Below are 23,811 nucleotides of genomic sequence, written 5' to 3'. Positions count from 1 at the left end.
GAAGGGTGATGTCAAGGTCTGTAGATACTATAGAACAATCTCTCTGATTCCCCAAGCCAGCAAGGTGCTTCACCAAAATCATTTAGGGGCATTTAGACAATATCATTGACCGGTAAATTCCTGATATAAAAGCTGAATTCTGCAAGGGTAGAGGGACCCGTGACCACATCACAAAACTGAGGTGGATCATGGGAAAGGCAAGAGGCCATCAGAACAAACAGCAGTATCATTCACTAAACCGCACAGCTTTGCCAGTCAGAACAAATGGCCGATTTGTGGTAAACCCATGTCAGAATGGTATTTTGTTCCTCTTGCAGCCACCCTGTGGCTGATACATGTGAGCTCACCCTTCAGAAGGTTCCTTAGGGCATTCAGTTTGTGAGAAGAAGAACTATGGAAAACTATAGATCCCAACACCGCCAAATACAGACCCTGTGCCAGACCCTAACCTAAATAGAGACCCAAGCCTAGATCCACCCTAAACACAGATACCAAGTCAGACCCTCTCGTAAAAAAAGACCCCGGGTCAATGCCTTCTTGAATGAAACCCCCCTTAAATACGGAACCCAGTCCAGAGCCCACCTAAATACACAGCAATCTAGACCCTCCATAACCCTTTAGGGTATGTTTAAAAAGCAGAATTTTCAATAGAAGTTCCAATAGATGGCCTGCATTATTTTCTTCCTTCATTAGCACAGGGAAAATCAGTTGATGTAACATCTACTTTCCAAGAGAAAACAGATGCAAAATAGTAATTGAATAGTTCAGCCTTCTCAACGTCATTTTAAACCAATTCTTTAAACCCCTGACACTTTTACTGAACCCCACCATACTTCTGGGTGACGTTATTTTGGCTGGCTGCCCATAGTAGGTCCAGGAGGAAGCCTCTTGTCTGAGTGGGTTATGTTCTAACTACATAGCTGCAGGTCTAGAAACTGGACATACAGTAGATATTAGATGGCAACTCAATGATACCCTCAGGTACATCATTCACATGTATATTTAACATGGCTAAACACACTGTATGTTATGCGGCTTTAATTCTGAACATCTCAGATTTACTGTGCTTTATGTTCCTCTCAAAAAGTCTGTTTTACAGTAAGCATAATTCTTGTGTGATGGACCCTACCAGACGAGCTCTTTAGAGGGGGATACGGAGACTCCTATCACAGTTACAGCTGATGATTAGCAGTTCTTATCAAACATTTATAGTGAAAGAGATGACAGTTCAGCCACCTGACTGTATACTCGTGGTCTATAAGTTATTTAGGTCAATGCAGAAGTTAATAATATCACCTCCCAGCAGGCAGAGATGGTACTAACTAATCATGTAATATTGATGCACCATAGGATTGATAGCTTAGAAGAGTGGAAGACAAAGCAGGGACAAATCTTAACATCAGAGCAGTGCCTGGTAAGCAGACAGAAGACTGCACTGCATGGAAGTAACTGCAATGTATAGGAAATATTCAGAGACATTTAGAACACAGCAGAAAAGCAGAGGAGGGGTACAGGGATGGGAAAATGTGGTTTTTTTTTTGCCAGAGTGGTGCTTTAGCCCCTTAGTGACGAAGCCTGTTTGCGCCTTAGTAACGGAGGCAAATTTTGGAAATCTGACATGCATCACTTAACATATCATAACTCCGTAAAGGTTTTGCATATCCCAGTGATTCTGATATTGTTTTTCGCCACATATTATACTTTAATTAGGTGGTAAAAATAGACCCAGAGAATATCTTTTTTTCACATTTTCAACTGTAATATCTCAAATATGTGCAAACATATTGGACCACTTTTTGCCAAGATATATATTTCCATCTCTTTACTTTATTCTGGACGCACGTTTGAAAAACGTTCTTTTTTTTTAACCATTTAGGAGACGTACAAATTTAACATTAATTGTCAACATTTTGATGAACACTTTATTTTTCGGCACCAAGCCAAGATTGTAAAGGCTCATAGGTGTCAGAATTATAGATAACCCCACAAGTGACCCCATTTTAAAAATTACACCCCTTAGTGTATTCACTGAGGGGGGGGTCAGGAGTATTTTGACACCACAGTTTCTTTTCAGGAATTAATGCAATTTAGAGTAGGAAAAATAAAATTTCACATTTTTGCAAATACATAATTTTTAACACCGGATTTTTTTCTATAGTGCACCTGAAAATAAGGATTTACACCTCAAAATGCATACCCCCGTTTGTCCTGTGTTCAGAAACATACCCATTGTGGCCGTAATCTTCTGTCTGTATGTACAACGGGGCCCTAACCGAAAGCAGCAGTGGGTGGTTTTCAGAACAAACATTTTGGTTGAACATGTTTCAGGCCCCATTGCACACTGGTAGACGCCCTGAGCGGTCGAAACGATAAAGAACCCCCACAAATGACCCCATTTTAAAAACTAAACCCCTTAATGCATTCATCTAGGGGTGTACTGCGTATTTTGACTCCACCGTTTTTAAATGAATCGAAGCAAAGCAGAAGGAAAAAATTATGATTTTTGTTGTTTTGGCAACTATGTCATTTTAAAAATAGTTTTTTTTGTATAGCATACATAGGAATGCAGACATTCACCCCAAAATGTATACCTCCATTTGTCCTGTGTTCAGAAACATACCCATTGTGGCCGTAATCTTCTGTCTGTATGTACAACGGGGCCAAAACCGAAATGAGCAGCCAGTGGCTTTCAGATCAGACATTTTGCTTGAAGGCGTTTTAGGCCCCATTGCTCACTCGTAGACTTCTTGAGTGGCCAAAACGCGGAGGACCCCCACAAATGACCACATTTTGGAAACGAGACCTCTTAGCGCATTAATCTAGGGGTGTACTGTGTATTTTGACCCAACAGTTTTTGAGTGAATCAAGGCAAAGCAGACGTAAAAAATTACGATTTTTTAAAATCAATTATGTGATTTTAAAAAACAGTCTTTTTTGGACAGCAAACATAAGCATGGAGGCTTTCACCCAAAAATAGATACCCCCATTTGTCCCGTGTTCAGAAACATACCCATTGTGGCCCTAATCTTCTGTCCGTATGCACAACGGGGCCCTAACCGAAAGCAGCAGTTGGTGGTTTTCAGAACAGACATTTTGGTTGAAGGGGTTTCAGGCCCCATTGCACACTGGTAGACGCCCTGAGCGGCCAAAACGATAGAGAACCCCCACAAATGACCCCATTTTAAAAACTAGACCCCTTATCGCATTCATCTAGGGGTGTACTGCGTATTTTGACTCCACCGTTTTTAAATGAATCGAAGCAAAGCAGAAGGAAAAAATTACGATTTTTGTTTTTTTGGCAATTATGTCATTTTAAAAATAGTTTTTTTTATACAGCATACATAGGAATGAAGACATTCACCCCAAAATGTATACCCCCATTTGTCCCGTGTTCATAAACATACCCATTGTGGCCCTAATTTTCTGTCTGGATGCACAACGGGGCCCAAACTGAACGGAGCGTCAAACTTTATCTGTCTTAACTTTTATGTGATCACCATTATCCATTGGATAATAGCCATCACGTGACCGAAGACCACTCACTGCGGCCCCCCGTGACATCTCCATGCTCTTGGCTACCTTTAGTAGCCAGGAGCAAGGAGATTTTAAATTTTCCCTTGCCCTCCCCAGCTTCTGCGCTTGCGTTTGCCATTTTGGCGACGGGCGAATGCCCCAAAACTGGGGAAAGGTCCGCAGATAAGGATCCCGTCAGGGGACATCGCCGGTGGCGTTATTTAAGTAATTTCACCTCCCCTCACGGATCCGATCCGTGACGGGAGGTGAAAATTGAGCTTTTTTTTACTTTTACGTGATCGCCGTTATCGTTATTGGATAACGGTTATCATGTGACTGGGAAAAGCCTACCATGGCACCCAATGAAATCTCCAGGCTCTTGGCTACATTTAGTAGCCAAGTGCGGGGAGATTTTAAATTACCCCACCAATCTGTGGCTTTTGCGCCTGCGTCCACCATTTTGGCGACGGACGCGTGCGCAGAAGCCGGGCAAGGTCCGCGGATAAATCTGGGGGATTTAGGTACCCAATTTCATCTCCCCTTATGGATATGATCCATGAGGGGAGATGAAACAAACTTTTCTTCTTTTTTTTTTCACTTTTTAAACTTTTCTATTTACTTTTATATGATTGCTGCTATCCATTGGATAGCAGCGATCATGTGACCGGGAACCGCATACAGAGGCTCCCAGTGACAGCTCCCTGCTCTCGGCTACTCATACTAGCCGGGAGCAGGGAGTTTTTAAATTTCCCGGGCCTCACGGCTCTCTGGCATGCGCGTGACGTAACCCGTCTGGCGCGCAGACGCCGGCGGCAGGGCCGGGAAGAAAGAAGATGATGCCGGATGCTGCGGAGGACGGGGGGGGGGGGGGGGGGGGGAGTACTCTCAGCTCCCCTTATGGATCTGATCCGTTACGGGAGATGAAATCTCAACTGTTTTTAACTTTTTGGTAACTTTACCGGTGATCGCGTGACCGGGGGTGGGGTCCCGTGGCCCTGGATGACAGCTCCATGCTGTCGGCTACCTCCGGTAACCGGCAGCATGGAGCTATCACGTCCTGAGCCTGCAGGGCTTTCATTCCTAGAGGAGGCATGTTTTTACGTCCCCCTAGGAACTAAGCCCAGCAGGCAAGGACATAAAAAGGCAATGGGGCTGTCACTAAGGGGTTAAGGGAAAGACAGAAATATATTTTTAATTATTTAACTCTCAGCCATGTTTTCAGCTTTAGAAATATACCCTGCATGTATTACAGGGTTCAAAATTCAGTTGCATTGTTTACTTGTGGCTTTTTGAGTGGTGAAACTTCCAAAAAATGATCACGTTTTAGGAAAAGTGGACCTTGATCATTCTTTCCCCACGGACTTTATTTAATGCATATGTGTCAAATTAAGGTCCCTGGATCAAATCCAGCCTGCTACCTCGTTTACAGTCTTACAATTACAATCAGCCCTTTGAAGGCAACCATAACGCTGATGTGGCCCGCGGTGAAACTGAGTTTGACACAACTGATCTAATGTCTCTGGTCAGCGGTAATCCTGCCATCTCCACCGGCCTCATCACACAAGTACAAGACATCTAATAAGACTGAAGACAAGAGCTTCACAGCCTTCTACAGATCAGAGGGACATCTCCATCTACCTGTTGGTCCTGTGGAAGAAGAGGACGGGGACATCTCTGTGGTGGGCTTCTCTTACTGGATGGAACTGCAGGAAACACAGACGGACACTAAAGTCATTCTCTACATACAGATAATAAAGTCCCCGTGTATTTAGTCCTGTCTATTACCTGGTGATGGGAGTGGCTGGTGGGTCTCCATCATGGCCTCCTTGTACAGATCCCTGTGTCCTTCTAAATACTCCCGCTCCTCCATGGAGAAATAGACAGCGACATCCTGACACCTTATAGGAACCTGACAACACAATATACAGTCATCACCCAGAAGCCTCCAGTGCTGTTACTGTATAATGTCCCAGCATTCCCTGCAGCGTCACCTCTCCAGTCAGCACCTCTATCATCTTGTTGGTGAGCTCTAGAATCTTCTGTACATTGATGTCCTCATGTATCAGGGGGTGAGATGGGGGCCCCATTATTAGGCTCCGGGGTCTTCCCCACCCATCACACACAGGGGCCCGACGGCCATCACTAGAGGTCTTCTTCACTACTGTGTAATCCTGTATGTGGGGAGACATTAATAAATATCACTACAGACACTTCCAGAATCCATCACCTCTTCAGTGACATCATCTGTTATTACTATAGATAAGAATGTGATGTGACATCATCAGAATCTCTCCTCCCTTCAGTGACATAATCTGTTATTACCATAGATAAGAATAGTGTGAGGTGACATCATCAGAATCTCTCCCCTCTTCAGTGACATCATCTGTTATTACCATAGATAAGAATGATGTAATGTGACATCATCAGAATCTCTCACCTCCCCGATCAGCTGGAAGAGTATCTCTAGGGTGAGATTTAATACACTTTCTGCCATGTTGTTTCTGTCCTTCTCCATCTTTGATGAAGCAATCTGGTAGGAACTTGAATGAAAAGAATATGAACCAATGTAAAAAACACAAAAAACATAAGAAACTAAATTTACTGGAGATAATAATGGAAAACATTTAGAAGTATTTTCGCATAACATAAAAAGTGATTGGCTGCAGCAGTCACATGTCCTGGTCAGCAGCAGCCAGGAAAGATGGAGTGGTTATGAAGCAAGTCATAGGAAAACCCCGATAAGGAGATATTAAAAGGAACCTGCCAGAGTTTTATGAAGCCCGAACTACAGGCAAATCAAATTCCAGACAGGGTTCTCCCCAACCCAGATTAGATCGACTGATAGCCGTGAGGCAGGGAGAAGTCGGCAGCGACCGCCCCACTGACTCTTCTCCAAGTTCAGAGCTGCTTTTTCCAGTCTTTCCTCTGAAGCGCTGCAGTGTTTTAGAGCACAATATAGATGTCTGCAATGTACATGCGTGTTGGGATGTATGTGTGACAATATACATGTCTGCAATGTACATGCGTGATGGGATGTATGTGTGACAATATACATGTCTGCAATGTACATGCGTGTTGGGATGTATGTGTGACATCGGCAGCAGAATCCTCCGGACAGCTTTCCTTTAACCCCTTCCTGCAGCCATTTTTTCCCTACCGCCCAGGGCCAATTGCTTTATTTCTCTAACATAACTGTATGCGAGCTTCTCTGGAGGAACAAGGAGTCTTTTTTTAAAGCCTCATTTAACATACGGAGAACTTTGTAAAATATTCTATTAGAAGATCATTTATTAGGAAATGTTTTTAAAAATTGTGCTGGAATTATTTAAAAAACGTAATTGGGCCATAGTTCTTTTTGTACATCGCTGTGCAGTAAATGGACACGTTCTTCCTATTTCAGTGTGCCGGTGAGAATACGGCGATGACACATTTCTGTAGTTTCGGTTATCTTTTACTTCTTTTTAAAAAGAATTACCCTTTTGTGATTAAAGCTGCTTTCCGTGAAGGAAACTGTATTGGAGAAGCAAGCAGGATGTTCTACAGCCCCCCCCCCCCTCCCCCGAGGGTGCGGCCCCTCTAGTGCTTATCTAGTGATAACAGGAGTACCCAGTGATGTCAGGAGGATGTGGCCCCTGTAATACACGGCTGTTACACCCGCCACATACAGCCATTTGTATGCTGCTATAAAACCCACCTAGTAAAGCGGAGACTCAGCCCACGTAACACATGACGTGTCCATAGAGTGATTCCGAGATCGAACCAACCTCACCCAATTAGTCACCCGCATTATATCTAACACTCCAGATTCTGAACCCCAGAACTTCTCATATTCCCCTTTGGTGGATCTGGGGGAGATGTTGTTTATTGCCGGCTGAGCTGCAGTTTGTATTAGTGCTGTTTAGGGATATAGGACTTCTAGATCATTCTTTACTCGATTTTTGGGGAGACGAGGCGACTACAGATCAGCCATTCTAGTATTACATTTTCTCTCTTACATAACATTCACTATGTGGCATAAATACCATGCTGCTTTAACCCTTTTCTTGCTGACCATGAATCTCTCAGTGAGGCGCTCCAGTAGGTAATAATGTAGGTGGAACATCCTTGCTACTAATGGCTGTATCTCAGGCTGTATTGTGGCTGGAGGACTGATTTTATGCTCGTTTTAAAGCCAATATTGTGGAATGTTGGTCCTGGCCACAATACAGCCTGAGATACAGGAGGGTGAAGTGAGAGATGAAGTGACAGCTGCACAGACCTGCAGCTCTCAGTCTGGTCATTCCTGGGTTTCTATAGGCTTTATCTCAGGCTGTGTTGCACATAGAGCATCCATCATCGCCTTGTTTTACATCCAAAAGTTTTAGAAAAAAGGGACCGTTTTTTGAAGCTATCTGCTACACAACCTGAGGTAGAGAAAGTGGAAATGGTGCCAACCTCTTTGGTCAGCTTTCAGTTTAAGGGCCCTCTTAGAAGGAAGGATTATCATTTTAAAAAATTGTTCAAATGAGCGAAAGGGTGTACTAGGTATTGTGGATGTAGCAGAGCTGTATGTGTGTGTTGTGCATTTAGAAATCTGCGTGCAACATGCATATAAATGTGCTGTATGGGTGTAAAGTACATGCTCCTGTACTGTATGTGTATTGTGGATGTAGCAGAGCTGTATGTGTGTAATGTACATGCTCCTGTACTGTAAGTGTATTGTGGATGTAGCAGAGCTGTATGTGTGTCATGTACATGCTCCTGTACTGTATGTGTATTGTGGATGTAGCAGAGCTGGATGTGTGTAATGTACACGCTCCTGTACTGTATGTGTACTGTGGATGTAGCAGAGCTGTATGTGTGTAATGTACACGCTCCTGTACTGTATGTGTATTGTGGATGTAGCAGAGCTGGATGTGTGTAATGTACACGCTCCTGTACTGTATGTGTACTGTGGATGTAGCAGAGCTGTATGTGTGTAATGTACACGCTCCTGTACTGTATGTGTATTGTGGATGTAGCAGAGCTGTATGTGTGTAATGTACAGGCTCCTGTACTGTATGTGTATTGTGGATGTAGCAGAGCTGGATGTGTGTAATGTACACGCTCCTGTACTGTATGTGTATTGTGGATGTAGCAGAGCTATATGTGTGTAATGTACATGCTCCTGTACTGTATGTCTATTGTGGATGTAGCAGAGCTGGATGTGTGTAATGTACACGCTCCTGTACTGTATGTGTATTGTGGATGTAGCAGAGCTATATGTGTGTAATGTACACGCTCCTGTACTGTATGTCTATTGTGGATGTAGCAGAGCTGGATGTGTGTAATGTACGCGCTCCTGTACTGTATGTGTATTGTGGATGTAGCAGAGCTGTATGTGTGCAATGTACAGGCTCCTGTACTGTATGTGTATTGTGGATGTAGCAGAGCTGTATGTGTGTAATGTACAGGCTCCTGTACTGTATGTGTATTGTGGATGTAGCAGAGCTGGATGTGTGTAATGTACACGCTCCTGTACTGTATGTGTATTGTGGATGTAGCAGAGCTATATGTGTGTAATGTACATGCTCCTGTACTGTATGTCTATTGTGGATGTAGCAGAGCTGGATGTGTGTAATGTACACGCTCCTGTACTGTATGTGTATTGTGGATGTAGCAGAGCTATATGTGTGTAATGTACACGCTCCTGTACTGTATGTCTATTGTGGATGTAGCAGAGCTGGATGTGTGTAATGTACGCGCTCCTGTACTGTATGTGTATTGTGGATGTAGCAGAGCTGTATGTGTGCAATGTACAGGCTCCTGTACTGTATGTGTATTGTGGATGGAGCAGAGCTGTATGTGTGTAATGTACACGCTTCTGTACTGTATGTGTACTGTGGGTGTAGCAGAGCTGTATGTGTGTAATGTACACGCTCCTGTACTGTATGTGTATTGTGGATGGAGCAGAGCTGTATGTGTGTAATGCGCATGCTCCTGTACTGTATGTGTATTGTGGATGTAGCAGAGCTGTATGTGTAATGTACACGCTCCTGTACTGTATGTGTATTGTGGATGTAGCAGAGCTGTATGTGTAATGTACACGCTCCTGTACTGTATGTGTATTGTGGATGTAGCAGAGCTGTATGTGTAATGTACACGCTCCTGTACTGTATGTGTATTGTGGATGTAGCAGAGCTGTATGTGTAATGTACACGCTCCTGTACTGTATGTGTATTGTGGATGTAGCAGAGCTGTATGTGTAATGTACGCGCTCCTGTACCCCTCAGTTCGGTTTTTCTGCACCGAGGACAAAGCGTTGTATCGCTCTCCATGAACACGCACTAGCACACCACGCACACAACGACACGTACCGTATGCACTCCATACACATGAGCACATGCTAGCAGACTCCATAATCCTCACCATACAGGCCCTCATGCAGGAGAAAACCTGCAAATATCCAAAAATGAGCATAAAGTTCCTGTCGATTCCTCCGGCCGCAGGCAGCAGCTTACCTAGATGCACAGCTGTAACTGTATCTGCCTGCACACTGTGTACCACGTGGTGCCCAACAACCAATGAGGCGGCTGGATTAGTCAATGCTACTGAAGTGTGCTGGAAAAGAAATGTATGTCTCTCATACCTCCACTGGGGTAGATGCTGGAATGGAGGGGCTCCTAGGAGGTCTGAGGACAGGAAGTCACATGGTCTGAGGTCACATGACTGTAAGGGGAGGGGATTACTAATACTGTAGGCATATTTCCCTTTTCAGCCGCAGTTCTCCGGCGCGGAGCATTCAGCCAATCAGCTGGCTGGAATCGGCACTACGTGACTACACAGCGTGCATGGGGATTGCCTTCAGCAGCCGTGTGCACTACACACGACACTTAAAGGGGTTGTTCCGTGAAATCAAGTGGGGTTATACACTTCTGTATGGCCATATTAATGCACTTTGTAATGTACATCGTGCATTAAATATGAGCCATACAGAAGTTATACACTTACCCCCTCTGCTGCTGGCGTCCACGTCTCCATGGCGCCGACTAACGCTGTCTTCTCCTTCCATTAGACGCGCTTGCGCTGTGCGGTCTTCTGCTCTGTTCAATGGGCCTATACCTAACCCTAGGTCTTCTGCGCATGCGCAGACCAACTCTCCGGTGCGAGCACGCCGGAGCAGCCCCATTGAACAGAGCAGAAGACCGCACAGCGCAAGCGCGTCTAATGGAAGGAGAAGACCGCGTTAGTCGGCGCCATGGAGACGGGGACGCCAGCACCGGAGGGGGTAAGTGTATAACTTCTGTATGGCTCATATTTAATGCACGATGTATATTACAAAGTGCATTAATATGGCCATACAGAAGTGTATAACCCCACTTGATTTCATGGGTCAACCCCTTTAAGCAGCACGGGGTTAGGTATAGGGTTAGGTTTAGGGTTGTGGTTGGGGTTAGGGGTTAGGGTTAGGTAACCCTAAACCTAACCCTGTGCTGCTTAAGTGTCGTGTGTAGTGCACGTCTGCTGAAGGCAATCCGCGTGCACGCTGTGTGGTCACGTGGTGCCGATTCCAGCCAGCTGATTGGCTGAATGCTCCGCGCCGGAGAACTGCGGCTGAAAAGGGAAAAATGCATACTGTAGTACTGTGGAGAGGAGAGGAGGATGCTGGGAGGGCCGTGATCTGAATGCAGGAAGGAATGGTGTCATCTCTCCATAAGGAGAGCACCCAAAAAGTGTGAGGAGACACCTAGGGGTCGGGGGATGGTATCGTCTCTCCCCAAGGAGAACACCCACAACAGCCATCTGTGTGCTTACTGGCTTGGTTTCCTATTCCTCTTCATTATCTGCATAGAATGCAGGAAGACTTGGTCTCATCCCCAGGATTCCTCTTCCTCTGTGTGAGGATGCTGCCCCCTCCTGGTCGGAGGGTCCCGGTCCTGCACCCCTAGGATTTCTCTTCCTCTGTGTGAGGATGCTGCCCCCTCCTGGTCGGAGGGTCCCGGTCCTTCACCCCCCCAGGATTTAGTATCCTCCTGTGTCCTCAGTGTAGATCTGGCTGCAGTAAAGGACTCTTATCTAAGGGCCTTTTATACCGGCAGATACATCGCTGGTCGTTCCACCAGAAATCCTTCAGAATCGTTCCGTCTTTCACATTCGCCGTATAAGTGAGACGGAGCGACCGAGCGCTGATTAACCCTTTATACCTGCAGGAAATGAGCGATCAGTGAACGATTCTTGTTCTCCGTTCCATCGTCTCGCAGTCAGACTGAACGATTATCGCGCACTTTCTCTCGTTTGAACAGTTTTTTGAAGCATTATCGCTTTGTCTACAATCACCCTGCGGGCGGCTTCACATGGGCGGGTTTGAACATATAGAATGTACGCGTGCAAAACATGGAGAATAGCCCCCCAGTATGGATGTACCACATACAAAATGCACATTGAGTGCCTTGCTGGTCGGTCGCACTGGCAGCTACGTGATTGGTGTGGGCAGCGGTATGTGGGATGAAGGAAGGTTTGGGCAATGCACGCAGCGGAGAGGTGTGATGATGTCATCATCCTGCTGCTCTTGGAGACAACTGCCTGCCATCTGTGCTCCCGGCTCCCCTCACACCGCGGCTGTCTGCTGGAGAAGTACAGAGCAGCGGTCTGGTTCCGGGGTCACGGCTGACATTTCCGGTGTGGGGGTCCCATGACTCTCCTGGTCTGACTGCCCTGTGTTTGTGCATTGTGGCTAATATTCAATGAAGTGTAGTTCTTCTGCAGGTTATCCACAGGGTAGGAGATAACCTGCTGATCCCTGGGGTTCTCACACCACTGAAAGTCCCCTGAGGATCTTAACCCTTTAATGTTTTTACATCGTAGCTAAGTGGGATTTAATCCCCGAGGATATAAAAACATGTTTCCTGCAAGGATTAAAGCCATGTGGGCTATGGAGGGAGCTGACAACATGGAGCTGTCATCGGGGGGTCGCAGGGAGCATCTTTTCCCCGGCAATGCGATCAGCGCTATCCATTAACCGCATACAAGTGTAAAAACGTTTTCAAAAAGTTAAAAATTCAGCTGCCCTTATGGATCGGATCCATGGGGGAAGCTGAGCGTACTGACCCATGTCTTCTGCAATGTCCCGCGGTGATCTAGTCCTCCAGGACCTGACGCTGGTCTTGTGCGCATGCGCCACAGGTGTCATTATGTCAGCCGCATGCACAGAAGGCCGGGAGTCCAGGCAAATTTGAAATCTCTTGGCTACTGAAGTATGCAGGAAATGTCCCTGGATAACGGTGATTACAGAAAAGTGAAAATAAAGTTAGTTATACCTCCCCACAGGGATCGGATCCATGAGGGGAGGTGAAAATGCTCGCTCCTGTCCTCTGTAATGTCCCGCGGCATCTGCACCTGCCGTGGGCTTCTGCGCATGCCCCGATGTGGCACCCATGCACAGAAGGTGGGAGAGCCAAATTTAAAATCTCCCTGCCCCCAGCTGTCAAAGATATACAGCGGTCCCCAGCCCCATGATCACTGTTATCCATCGGATAACAATCATGGAAAGTTAAAAAGTGTAAAAAAAAAGTTTAAAAAGTTAGTTTCATCTCCCCCCTTACAGATCGTATCCGTAGACCTTACATACCAAAGGTCCCCGAATTTCTCCCCTGATGGAATCTTTCTCTGCGGACGTTACCCCGGCCCATTAGCATAGTGGGAGATGCATGTGCAAAAGTCAAGGATTGCCAAGGAAATTTAAAATCTTCCTGCTCTCGGCTACCAAAGGTAGCCGAAAGCCAGGAGATGTCACGGGGGCTGCGGTGAGTGGTTCCTGGTCACATGATTGCCGTTATCCAATAGATAATTGCGATCATGTAAAAGTTAAAAAAAAGTTGAAGTTTCATCTCCCCTCACCGTTCTGAAAGGAGATTTAAAATATCCTTGCTGCCGGCGACCAACAGTCACCAAGAGCCTGGAGCAGTGACCAATGGCCTCGCTGAGCAGTCCTCGGACATGTAATAAAAAGGTAGCGATCTACCTTAGGCCAGTCTCGCATGACCTGATAGAAATTGCGGATTCCGCGTGCATTTGATCCGCAGTCATACACGGATCAATCAAATGCATTGGATTACACAATACTGCTGACATTAGCGGGTCGGAATTACGGAATTCACGTGTTCTATTTTACCGCGGATACCCATGACATTGAACCCATTGTGCTGTATGGTCATAGATATCTCTGCAGCCCATGCACAACCACATTGTGTACGGCCTGCGGGTACCCGTGTCATCGCTAAGGAGAGGTATGGGAAATATAAACAGAAAAAGTTGTACTGCGTATAACCGCCTGTGTGAGTACGCAGTTATGTGCAGAACATTATGCAGCACCACGGCCGGGCTTACAGCTGGGATCCGCTATGGGCTTCCACAAGCGGATTCCACATATAGCCGTGTGAGCCCGGCGTTATTCACATCACTTTGTGTAATACGTCATTTACAAGAAGCCCCCGGAACGCTGGAGGTTGCTCCTCTGCTGACCAGAAGGGACAGGAAGAGGCGGAGCATAAAAGAAACCTCCCCTCCAACACTACCAGTGTTTTTCCTGTCCCTTCAAGACAGCAGCGGCAGAGCTCCAGCATATGCTTGCACATGCTGCTAGATCAGGACTCACGAAGGCAGCGGGCGGCATCGTTCCTGGCAGCCACAATTACCCCAGTGAGAAATACCTCACCTGAGTGCTAACCAAGACTGTGAGGGCTTGAGTCCAAGGACGGGCTCTCCGGCAACACCGTGGCCGTCATCCAGGCGACAGCTGCATCGGCTGCCTGGCGCTAGCGGCTGTTGTCAGACGCTCTGCAAGGGGGCGGGGCGTCAGACAGAGTGCACGGAGTGGGCAGGGCCTACCGCTGCTTGGTGACAAATTCAAAAATAAAAAGCTGCTGAATCAGCAGAACCCTGTAGGAGGCCACTACAAGTGGGGATCATTTCCTAAGGACAGGAGTCCAAGCCTACAGTACAGAATATCGGCCAGGGAGGACCCAGACAATCTCCAAACTGTAAGTGTTCCTGTGGGCCAAACTGCAAACACCTGCACTACACTCCCTTTACTAATGGAGTTCTCCCTTGTCATGTCAGGACAGGGATACTCAAAAACCTAGGGAGGTTAGGAGGAGAAGTAAAAAGTGTCCAGTATGCTTGGCGAAACTGGATGACTCTCAGCTGGAAGTGATGTCTGACACCACGAATCGGGCGCCAGAAGCTTGCCAAGAGCAAGAGATGCCTGCAGAAATCTCAATCAAAACAGGCTCCCTCTGAAAGCTCCAAGTCCTGGATAGATGAGATCCACATTGGCAATAACTGGAGTATGTCAGAACAGATTCAAGGAGTGCAAGCAGTAGCCAGAGAAAAAGAAGCGGCATTTAGCAAGCATGACACCGGTTTTGGACAAGTTCAGTACATCTATCATTCAATTCCTACTAACGGTCATCCACTCATCAAAGAGAGATACCGTCCTATACCTCCCGCTTCATATCAGTAAGGTAATACTATGATACAAGATATGAAAAATAAAGATATTAGAGAGAGCTACAGTCCGTGGGCCGCACCCATCCTGCTTGTAAAAAAGAAAGATGGCGGAGAACATTTCTGTGTGGATTACAGAAAGCTAAATTATATCACACATACAGATGCCTACCCATTGCCCCGTATAGAGGACTCGCTCACCACTCTCAGGTCTGCTGTATACTTTTCCACCTTGATCTTACTAGCGGCTATTGGCAAGGGCCCATGTACGGCCCTGACCATGAAAAGACTGTCTTTACCACTCCAATGGGCCTTTTCGAGCTTAATTGCATGCCTTTTGGTCTTTGTAATGCACTGGGTACGTTCCAGAGACTTATGGAGCGCTGTCTAGGTCACAAAAATTTTGAGACTGTCCTTCTATACCTAGACGATGTGATGATTTACTCGAAAACTTACGAAGAACATCTTCAGCACCTTAAAGAAGTTTTTCAAATCCTCATCCAGCATGGCACAAAGGTAAAACCAAGCAAATGTCACCTACTTCAGACAGCGGTCAAATACCTAGGTCATATCGTCAGTGCTGACGGCATTAGTCCAGACCCAGATAAAACTGAAGCAGTTAAAAGTTGGCCTACCCCCAAAGCGCTAAAGAACATTCATAGTTTCCTGGGGTTTGTTGGCTATCCGGTCGTTTTATCCCCAATTTCGCTCGTCTGGCTGAACTGTTGCAGGAATTATTAAGAGGAAATGCTAAAGAAACTCACAGCAAGTCTATTTTTATTGTATGGGAAGAAGAACAAGAAATAGCCTTCCAAGAGTTGAAGTTCCAGGGTAGGCCACTTCTGGCCTACTCTGATCACTCTAAACCCTTCAATCTATATACTGATGCTAGTTTCCATGGTTTAGGTGCTCTCCTTAGTCAGGTTCAAGATGACAGGGAAAGAGTTATTGTCTATGCTAGCCATTCTTTAAAAGGGTCTGAGAGAAATGACTAAAATGATAGTTCATTCAAGTTAGAACTGTTAGCACTAGTCTGGGCCATAACTGAAAGATGCAGGGATTATTTAGCTGCCACCAAGTTTGTTGCATACACTGACAATAACCCAGTTGCGCATTTGAATTCAGCTAAGGCAGGGTCATTAGAACAAAGTTGGCTTTCTAGATTACCAAATTTTGATTTCACTGTCAAATATATAGAGCTGGTAAGGTCAATAAAAATGCTGATGCTTTGTCATGTCTGCCTAACAAAACTGATTATTCCCTTGAAGAAGACTACAGGGAAGAAATCGAGATTTCAGACTTCAACGCACTCACTTCTCAGACTACCGCAAGCATTGTTTGGAAGCATTTCATCTTGCCATATGGATGTTCAGAGAAGATTTTATCAGATAGAGGGACCGCATTTGAATCACAATTATTCCATGAACTGTGCAATGTATACGATTGCAGGAAGTTACGCACTACAGCTTATCATCCTCAGGGCAACAGACTCTGTGTAAAAGCAAATCAGACTATCTTAGAATTACTGCAAACCATTCCCCAAGAGAAAAGAGCAAGATGGCCTCAGGTACTCCCTGAACTGATTTGTGTATATAACACTCTCCATTGCTCCATGGGATTCTCTCCCTACTATTTAATGTTCGGATGACAAGAACGACTCCCTTAAGACCTAGCTTTGGGAAATCAGGTACCCGAAGATTCTGACTTATTACCTTCTACTAAATGGGTCCAGGATCATCAACGTCGGTTAAAAGACTATTGTAGACACTCGATTAGAGGGAGTGCAATTGAAGCAGCAGACAGATTTTGATAAACACGCTCACACAGTTCCTTTACAAATTGGAGATTGAGTATGGTTGAAGAAAGAGCATCGTCAAGGAAAATTGGACTCTCGTTGGGAGCTAAAGTCTTATCAAATTACAAGCGTACCTTCTGTGGAAAAAGGACTGTATTGTATCGCACAACCTAACAGAAGATCTCAAGTAGTGCATTGACATTGTTTAAAGCTGTGTCATATATCAGAATCCCGAAACAGATTTCAGCGAATCAGAAGGTGACGGCATGGAATCTGGATCTAAGGCTGCCAAGGAAGAATCCCTAGCCAACCTCTCGATCCAATCAATCTTTGGAGTTGGTTCCTTCACCGTTGATAATTATTCCCCCCTTCTAAACCTCAGCCAGAGTTTCCAAGCCCTGTCTCAGAGATGACATCGTCTGTGATAGGACTCTCATCCAGATCTACAGCGCCTATCTTTAGAGTCAGAAGATTACCTGCTCCTCCAGCAATTTCTCTCTGTGGATCGACAAGGAGCAGAAGAGGACAACCACCCATCCGTTATAAGGATAAGTAAACTATTAATGTTCTTTTGTTGTGTCCTGAAAATTGTGGGGGTAAATTTTTAAAACTTTTGTATTTTACTGATTATTTTTGTACTTTTGGGGTGGAATTTCCATAATTTTGTTTCTTTTATATGGAGCAACGTTCAAGATATGCACCTCAAGAGACTACTTGTTTGTTTTTGTTTTTCTTAAAGTTTAACAAGTTTTTCTAACAAGTGGATGTTATTCTATTCTTTTATTATGCTTTACCTGCTGCCTCTACCCTATGCCTTAACCTCTCTCTAATTTACATTGTCTTTTAGACATTCCTGGACTTTTTTATGAACTAATCCTGTGGTCCGGTGACACGGAGTTCCTCTTCTCTCAGACTGTCTCCCCATGATTCATGTCTTGTCTCTCTTATACATGTATATTTAGACCTCATTCAGACGGGCAATTTTTCGCGCGATTTGCGCATGCGATCTGCACTGTTTTAGAACCATTGCATTGCAATGGTATCGGACACATGGGTGCTTTTTATGCGCTTGTATGATAAATTATAGGACACAAAAAATCGCAGATCGCGCCTATCTGCGATTCCTTGTGTTCTCTATATGCGCTCAATGGGGCCGGCGGCAGCAGTGCCGACCCCATTGAGAACATATACTACACAAATCCTTCTCCTCTGCCACAGCTGTAAGAGCTGTGGCAGAGAAGAATGATGTTTGCGCATTGAATTCAATGGAGCCGGCAATACAGCTGGCTCCATTGAAAGCAATGGGCTGCCGGCGAGTGCAGGATGAGTTTTCGGGAAGGGCTTAAAAATATAAGCCCTTCCCTGAAAATCATCCAAAAATGCGTAAAAAAAAAATATATATATATATATATAGTGAAACGGTGACCGGCAAGGTGCTGGAGGGAAGGTATATCATGCTTAGGATGCTCTCCTATGCTGCTTTGGGGAACGCTTGGGCAGATGCGTGCCACCGAGCAGCCTGGGCTCGGTGGAGGAAGCCGGCCGTATTGTGTTAGTAGCATTAAGCCACTAACATGTTGTAGTATGTAAGTGGCTCCAAGCCACATAATCCGGGCCGGCTTTTCCTGGAGTGACCAAAGTGAAGGGTGGGATGGTCACTCCCACATACCAGGTGGGGCTGGTACCAGGCCATATAAAGCCTGGGTCTACAGGGCCAGAGGGAGAGCTGAGACCTTTGCAGGTCTGAGAGTCCTGGCTGGCTGTGTGCAGGAGCTATATTGTTACCAGTGTGTAGACAGGGACGCTACCTGTATAGTAAGTGCTCAGACGAGCAGGATTTATGTTATGTTTGCCTGATGTTAAGGCTGTAGTTTGCTTTTGTTTGCTTGGAAATAAACCCAGGCAAAGCCTGGACTAAAGACTTTATCCTATGTGTCACTGTCTCTGACTGCTTATGCCCAGGTTGCTACCGATCCTAAACGCTAATCCCTCACATATGGTGTTTGGATGCGGGCAGCGGTTTTAAAGAGACATACACCAATTAATGGACATTTTGCTGCACCCATGTCCTGGGTGAAAGCTGCAACGGCACAGCCATCAGATACTGCCAAGATGGAGGAACTGATAAAGCAGCTGGTACAAATGAACGTGCAGCAACAGCAAGCGTTGGCCCAGCAGCAAAAGATCCATGAGGAGGCCATGAGAGCTCAGACCGAGACTAATGCTCTCCTGGCGCAAGGTGCGCAGAGGTCGTCTGGTTCGCTCCCCACCATCCGTACCGCGGTACAGACGGCCTTAAAAAGATGACTGCCACCGATGACATCGAGGCCTATCTCGCGGTCTTTGAGAGAGTGGCCGAGAGGGAGAAGTTACCGGCGCCTCAGTGGGCTGAGGTAGTAGCGCCTTTCCTGACGGGAGAACCCCAAAAGCCTACTTTGACCTCGGTGAGCAGGATGCCAAGGACTATAATAGGCTCAAAGGTGAGATCCTGGCACGCTTGGGCGTGGACACCCATGTGCGGGCCCGACGCGTACATGCCTGGACTTTTGCTGACCACCTGCCAGCTCGCTCCCAGATGTACGACCTGTTCCGCCTGGTGAGAAAGAAGCTGCAGCCGGAGGAGTCGTCTCCGGCAGAGATCGTACAGAAAGTGGTTCTGGATAAGTTTATACGCTCGCTGCCCCCCGCAATCCAGCGCTGGGTGGGACAAGGAGGTCCCCAGGACGTGGACCAACTCGTGAGCCTCGTCGAGAGGTATAAAGCCACGGAGGACTTACTGCAAGCCGTGCCTCCTGGACGTTCCAACCCTGGGAACAGCAAGTCGGCCGGAGCACCTGGTAAGACTGTTCCGTATGTAAGGGGTGTCAAAAGTGTCCCAAAGGGAGGCGGCTCAGAGGGGGATCATTTGGGACAGAAGAGGAGTCCCAACTGGACAGTCTGGTCCTGGGTAGAACCCCAAGGGGACCGGGGCCCATACTATGTTGGCGCTGTCGTGAGCCCGGGCATATTGCTGCCAACTGTCCACTTACCGTGGAACCAATGGACTGTGACTCTGCCCGGCGGAGGTCGATGTTCGCACGGCCGGTATGTTCTGCAGAGACTGCGTCAGAGACTGATCGACCATTATGTCACCTAAAGGTGAATGACTTTGCGGTGACAGCTCTACTGGACTCAGGGAGCTTGGTTACGCTGGTGCACTGCAGCCTGGTCGACCCTACAACCTTCACCGGCCGTCGCATGGGGGTTGTTTGTGTGCATGGGGACACCAAGGAGTACCCTATTGCCCTCGTAAGACTTGATACTCCGTGTGGACTTGCCACCCATGAGGTGGGCGTTGTGAAATCTTTAATGCACACCGTGATCCTCGGGAAAGACTTTCCCCTATTTTGGGACTTGTGGCGACACCGAGGGTCGTCTGCAAATAAGGTTCATGATAATACAACTGTGCATGATGTGTGTCCAGAACCGTTTGACCCTGAGGGTACGGTTCCAGCAGTAGGGGTGACCCCAGAGGATGGGGATAACTTTCCCTTAACAGTACTAGCGGGTGAGACCGAGGAACAGGACGAAGTGGTTGCTATGCCTGACTTAGAGGTCTCACGTGCCAATTTCGGAACTGAGCAGCTCCGAGACCCCACCTTAGTAAAGGCCAGGGAAAATGTTAAAGTACTAAATGGGGAGCCTCAATTCCCGGGGGCTGATACTGTGTTTCCACACCTGGCAGTCAATCAAGAGTTGTTGTATCAGGTTGACAAGGTCCGTGGGGAGGTTGTGGAACAGCTGGTGGTACCTCAGTCTTATCGCAGCATGGTCTTAGACCTAGCACACAAGCATGTGCTGGGAGGTCATCTCGGGAGCGAAAAGACTAAGGAACGCATCCTTCAGCGTTTTTTCTGGCCGGGGGTACATGGTGATGTAAAATGTTACTGTGAGTCGTGCCCGGAGTGTCAGATAACAGCTCCTATGCCCCATTACCGGAGCCCCTTAGTGCCCTTGCCCATCATAGAGGTGCCGTTTGAGCGGGTCGCTATGGACCTAGTTGGGCCCTTGGTAAAGTCTGCCCGGGGTCACCAACATATATTAGTGGTTGTAGACTATGCCACCCGTTACCCCGAAGCCGTTCCTTTACGCAATACGTCATCCAAGGGTATTGCAAAGGAACTACTTCACATGTTCTCCCGCACGGGCATACCAAAAGAGATCCTGACGGACCAAGGAACCCCCTTTATGTCAAAGGTCATGAAGGGATTGTGTAAGCTGCTGAATATTAAGCACTTACGGACGTCTGTGTACCACCCACAGACAGATGGTCTGGTTGAGAGATTTAATAAGACCCTGAAAAGCATGCTAAAAAAGGTAGTCAATAAGGATGGGAAGGACTGGGACTGTCTGCTGCCATATTTGATGTTCTCAATCGGTGAAGTCCCACAATCCTCCACTGGGTTCTCTCCCTTTGAATTAGTGTATGGTAGACATCCCCGAGGGCTCCTTGATGTAGCTAAGGAGACCTGGGAACACGAGTCCACCCCCAACAGGAATGTTATTGAACACATCTCCCTCATGCAAGATCGAATTGCGGCGGTCATGCCCATTGTTAAAGAACATTTATACCAGGCTCAAGAAGCCCAAAGCCGGCTATATAACCGGTCCGCCAAGGTGAGAACCTTCAACCCTGGGGATCGGGTACTAGTGTTGGTGCCCACCCTAGAAAGTAAATTCCTAGCAAAATGGCAAGGGCCCTATGACATAATTGAGAAAGTCGGAGAGGTAAATTATAAGGTATACCAGCCAGGTAGGCGGAAACCAGAACAATTGTACCATATAAACCTAATTAAGCCATGGAAGGACATAGAAGCCCTGACTGCAGTGAGCACCCCCCATGGTGTGGTCCCAGAGGTGTGCGTATCAGGGTCCCTGTCCAAATCCCAACAACAAGAGTCGAGGGAATTTATACAGCATAATTCAGATGTGTTCTCTGATATACCAGGGCGTACTGGTGTCATAAAACACGACATTATAACTGAACCAGGGGTAAAGGTTCAGTTGAAACTGTACAGGGTTCCAGAAGCCCGCAGACGAGCCATCTCAGAAGAGGTCAAGAAAATGCTAGACCTCGGAGTAATTGAGGAGTCTAAAAGCGAATGGTCCAGCCCTATCGGGCTGATACCAAAACCTGATGGCTCTCTGCGCTTCTGTAACGACTTCCGGAAGCTAAACAACGTGTCGAAATTTGACGCATACCCAATGCCGAGAGTGGACAAGTTGATTGAGAGACTGGGTCATGCCAGGTACTTTTCCACTCTCGACCTTACTAAAGGCTACTGGCAGGTTCCCCTTACAGAGAGCGCGAAAGAAAAGACTGCGTTTGCCACACCAGAAGGGTTGTTTCAGTACATCTGCCTACCCTTCGGTTTGCATGGAGCCCCAGCAACCTTCCAAAGATTGATGGATATCATACTCAAACCCCATCGGAAATATGCGTCAGCATATTTAGATTATATCATCATCTTTAGCGAAGACTGGGACAGCCATCTACCCAAGGTACAGGCCGTACTGAACTCCCTTAGAAAAGCAGGGCTCACAGCAAACCCAAAGAAGTGCGCCCTGGGTCTTGAAGAAGCCCGATACCTGGGGTATATAATAGGTAGGGGTATTATAAAACCCTAGGTCAATAAAGTTGAAGCCGTTCAGAACTGGCCACAACCCACAACTAAAAAGCAGGTGAGAGCCTTTTTAGGCATTGTAGGGTACTATAGGCGGTTCGTACAAAACTTTACTAGCATAGCAGCGCCCCTAACCGACTTGACCAAGAACAGTAAGTCAGTCATGGTCAAGTGGAACCCTGACGCAGAAAAGGCGTTCCAAGAATTAAAACGGGCCCTCTGTAGACGTCCAGTGTTAGTCACACCCAATTTTAAACGAGAATTTATTGTCCAAACAGACGCGTCCGATGTGGGACTGGGAGCAGTTCTGTCCCAGGAAGTAGAAGGAGAGGAACATCCCGTAATTTATCTGAGCAGGAAGCTCACGCCGCCGGAAAAAAACTACAGTATTGTTGAACGGGAGTGCCTAGCCATCAAGTGGGCCCTGGAATCCCTAAAATATTACCTGCTAGGCTGGCACTTCAGGCTGATCACAGACCACTCCCCCTTAACCTGGATGTCACAGGCAAAAGAAAGAAATGCCAGAGTCACTAGATGGTTCCTGACCCTTCAAAACGTTAGCTTTTCGGTAGAGCACAGGGTCGGAAAGCTACAGGGCAATGCCGATGCCTTGTCAAGGACGCATTGCATGGCGGCTAAAGGTGTCCGACCCCACGGGCTCGAACAGAGGGGGGAGGGTATGTGAGACGGTGACCGGCAAGGTGCTGGAGGGAAGGTATATCTCGCCTAGGATGCTCTCCTATGCTGCTTTGGGGAGCGCTTGGGCAGATGCGTGCCACCGAGCAGCCTGGGCTCGGTGGAGGAAGCCGGCCGTATTGTGTTAGTAGCATTAAGCCACTAACATGTTGTAGTATGTAAGTGGCTCCAAGCCACATAATCCGGGCCGGCTTTTCCTGGAGTGACCAAAGTGAAGGGTGGGATGGTCACTCCCACATACCAGGTGGGGCTGGTACCAGGCCATATAAAGCCTGGGTCTACAGGGCCAGAGGGAGAGCTGAGACCTTTGCAGGTCTGAGAGTCCTGGCTGGCTGTGTGCAGGAGCTATATTGTTACCAGTGTGTAGACAGGGACGCTACCTGTATAGTAAGTGCTCAGACGAGCAGGATTTATGTTATGTTTGCCTGATGTTAAGGCTGTAGTTTGCTTTTGTTTGCTTGGAAATAAACCCAGGCAAAGCCTGGACTAAAGACTTTATCCTATGTGTCACTGTCTCTGACTGCTTATGCCCAGGTTGCTACCGATCCTAAACGCTAATCCCTCACAATATATATATATATATATATATATATATATATACTCACCTTGTCCCGGCAGCCGGAGTTCAGCCGCGGCCGGCCGGCAGTACTCCTGAACTGCTGTGAGTAGTATTCAGCAGGC

At 46.8% G+C, this 23,811-nt stretch overlaps 1 protein-coding gene and 1 pseudogene across 1 annotated transcript in view; both read right to left on the bottom strand.

The window, feature by feature from the left end:
* Positions 1–9,884, bottom strand: part of LOC136629165 (zinc finger protein OZF-like) — a 35,081-nt pseudogene extending 25,197 nt beyond the window's left edge.
* The window catches only part of LOC136629122 (zinc finger protein 135-like), a 489,576-nt gene that overhangs the window by 295,314 nt on the left and 170,451 nt on the right, over positions 1–23,811 (bottom strand). The gene's annotated exons all lie outside the window — the stretch shown is intronic.

The sequence above is a fragment of the Eleutherodactylus coqui genome, chromosome 5 (assembly GCF_035609145.1).
Source record: "Eleutherodactylus coqui strain aEleCoq1 chromosome 5, aEleCoq1.hap1, whole genome shotgun sequence".
NCBI classification, from domain to species: Eukaryota; Metazoa; Chordata; class Amphibia; order Anura; family Eleutherodactylidae; genus Eleutherodactylus; species Eleutherodactylus coqui.
This window is presented reverse-complemented; position numbering and strand designations above follow the sequence as displayed.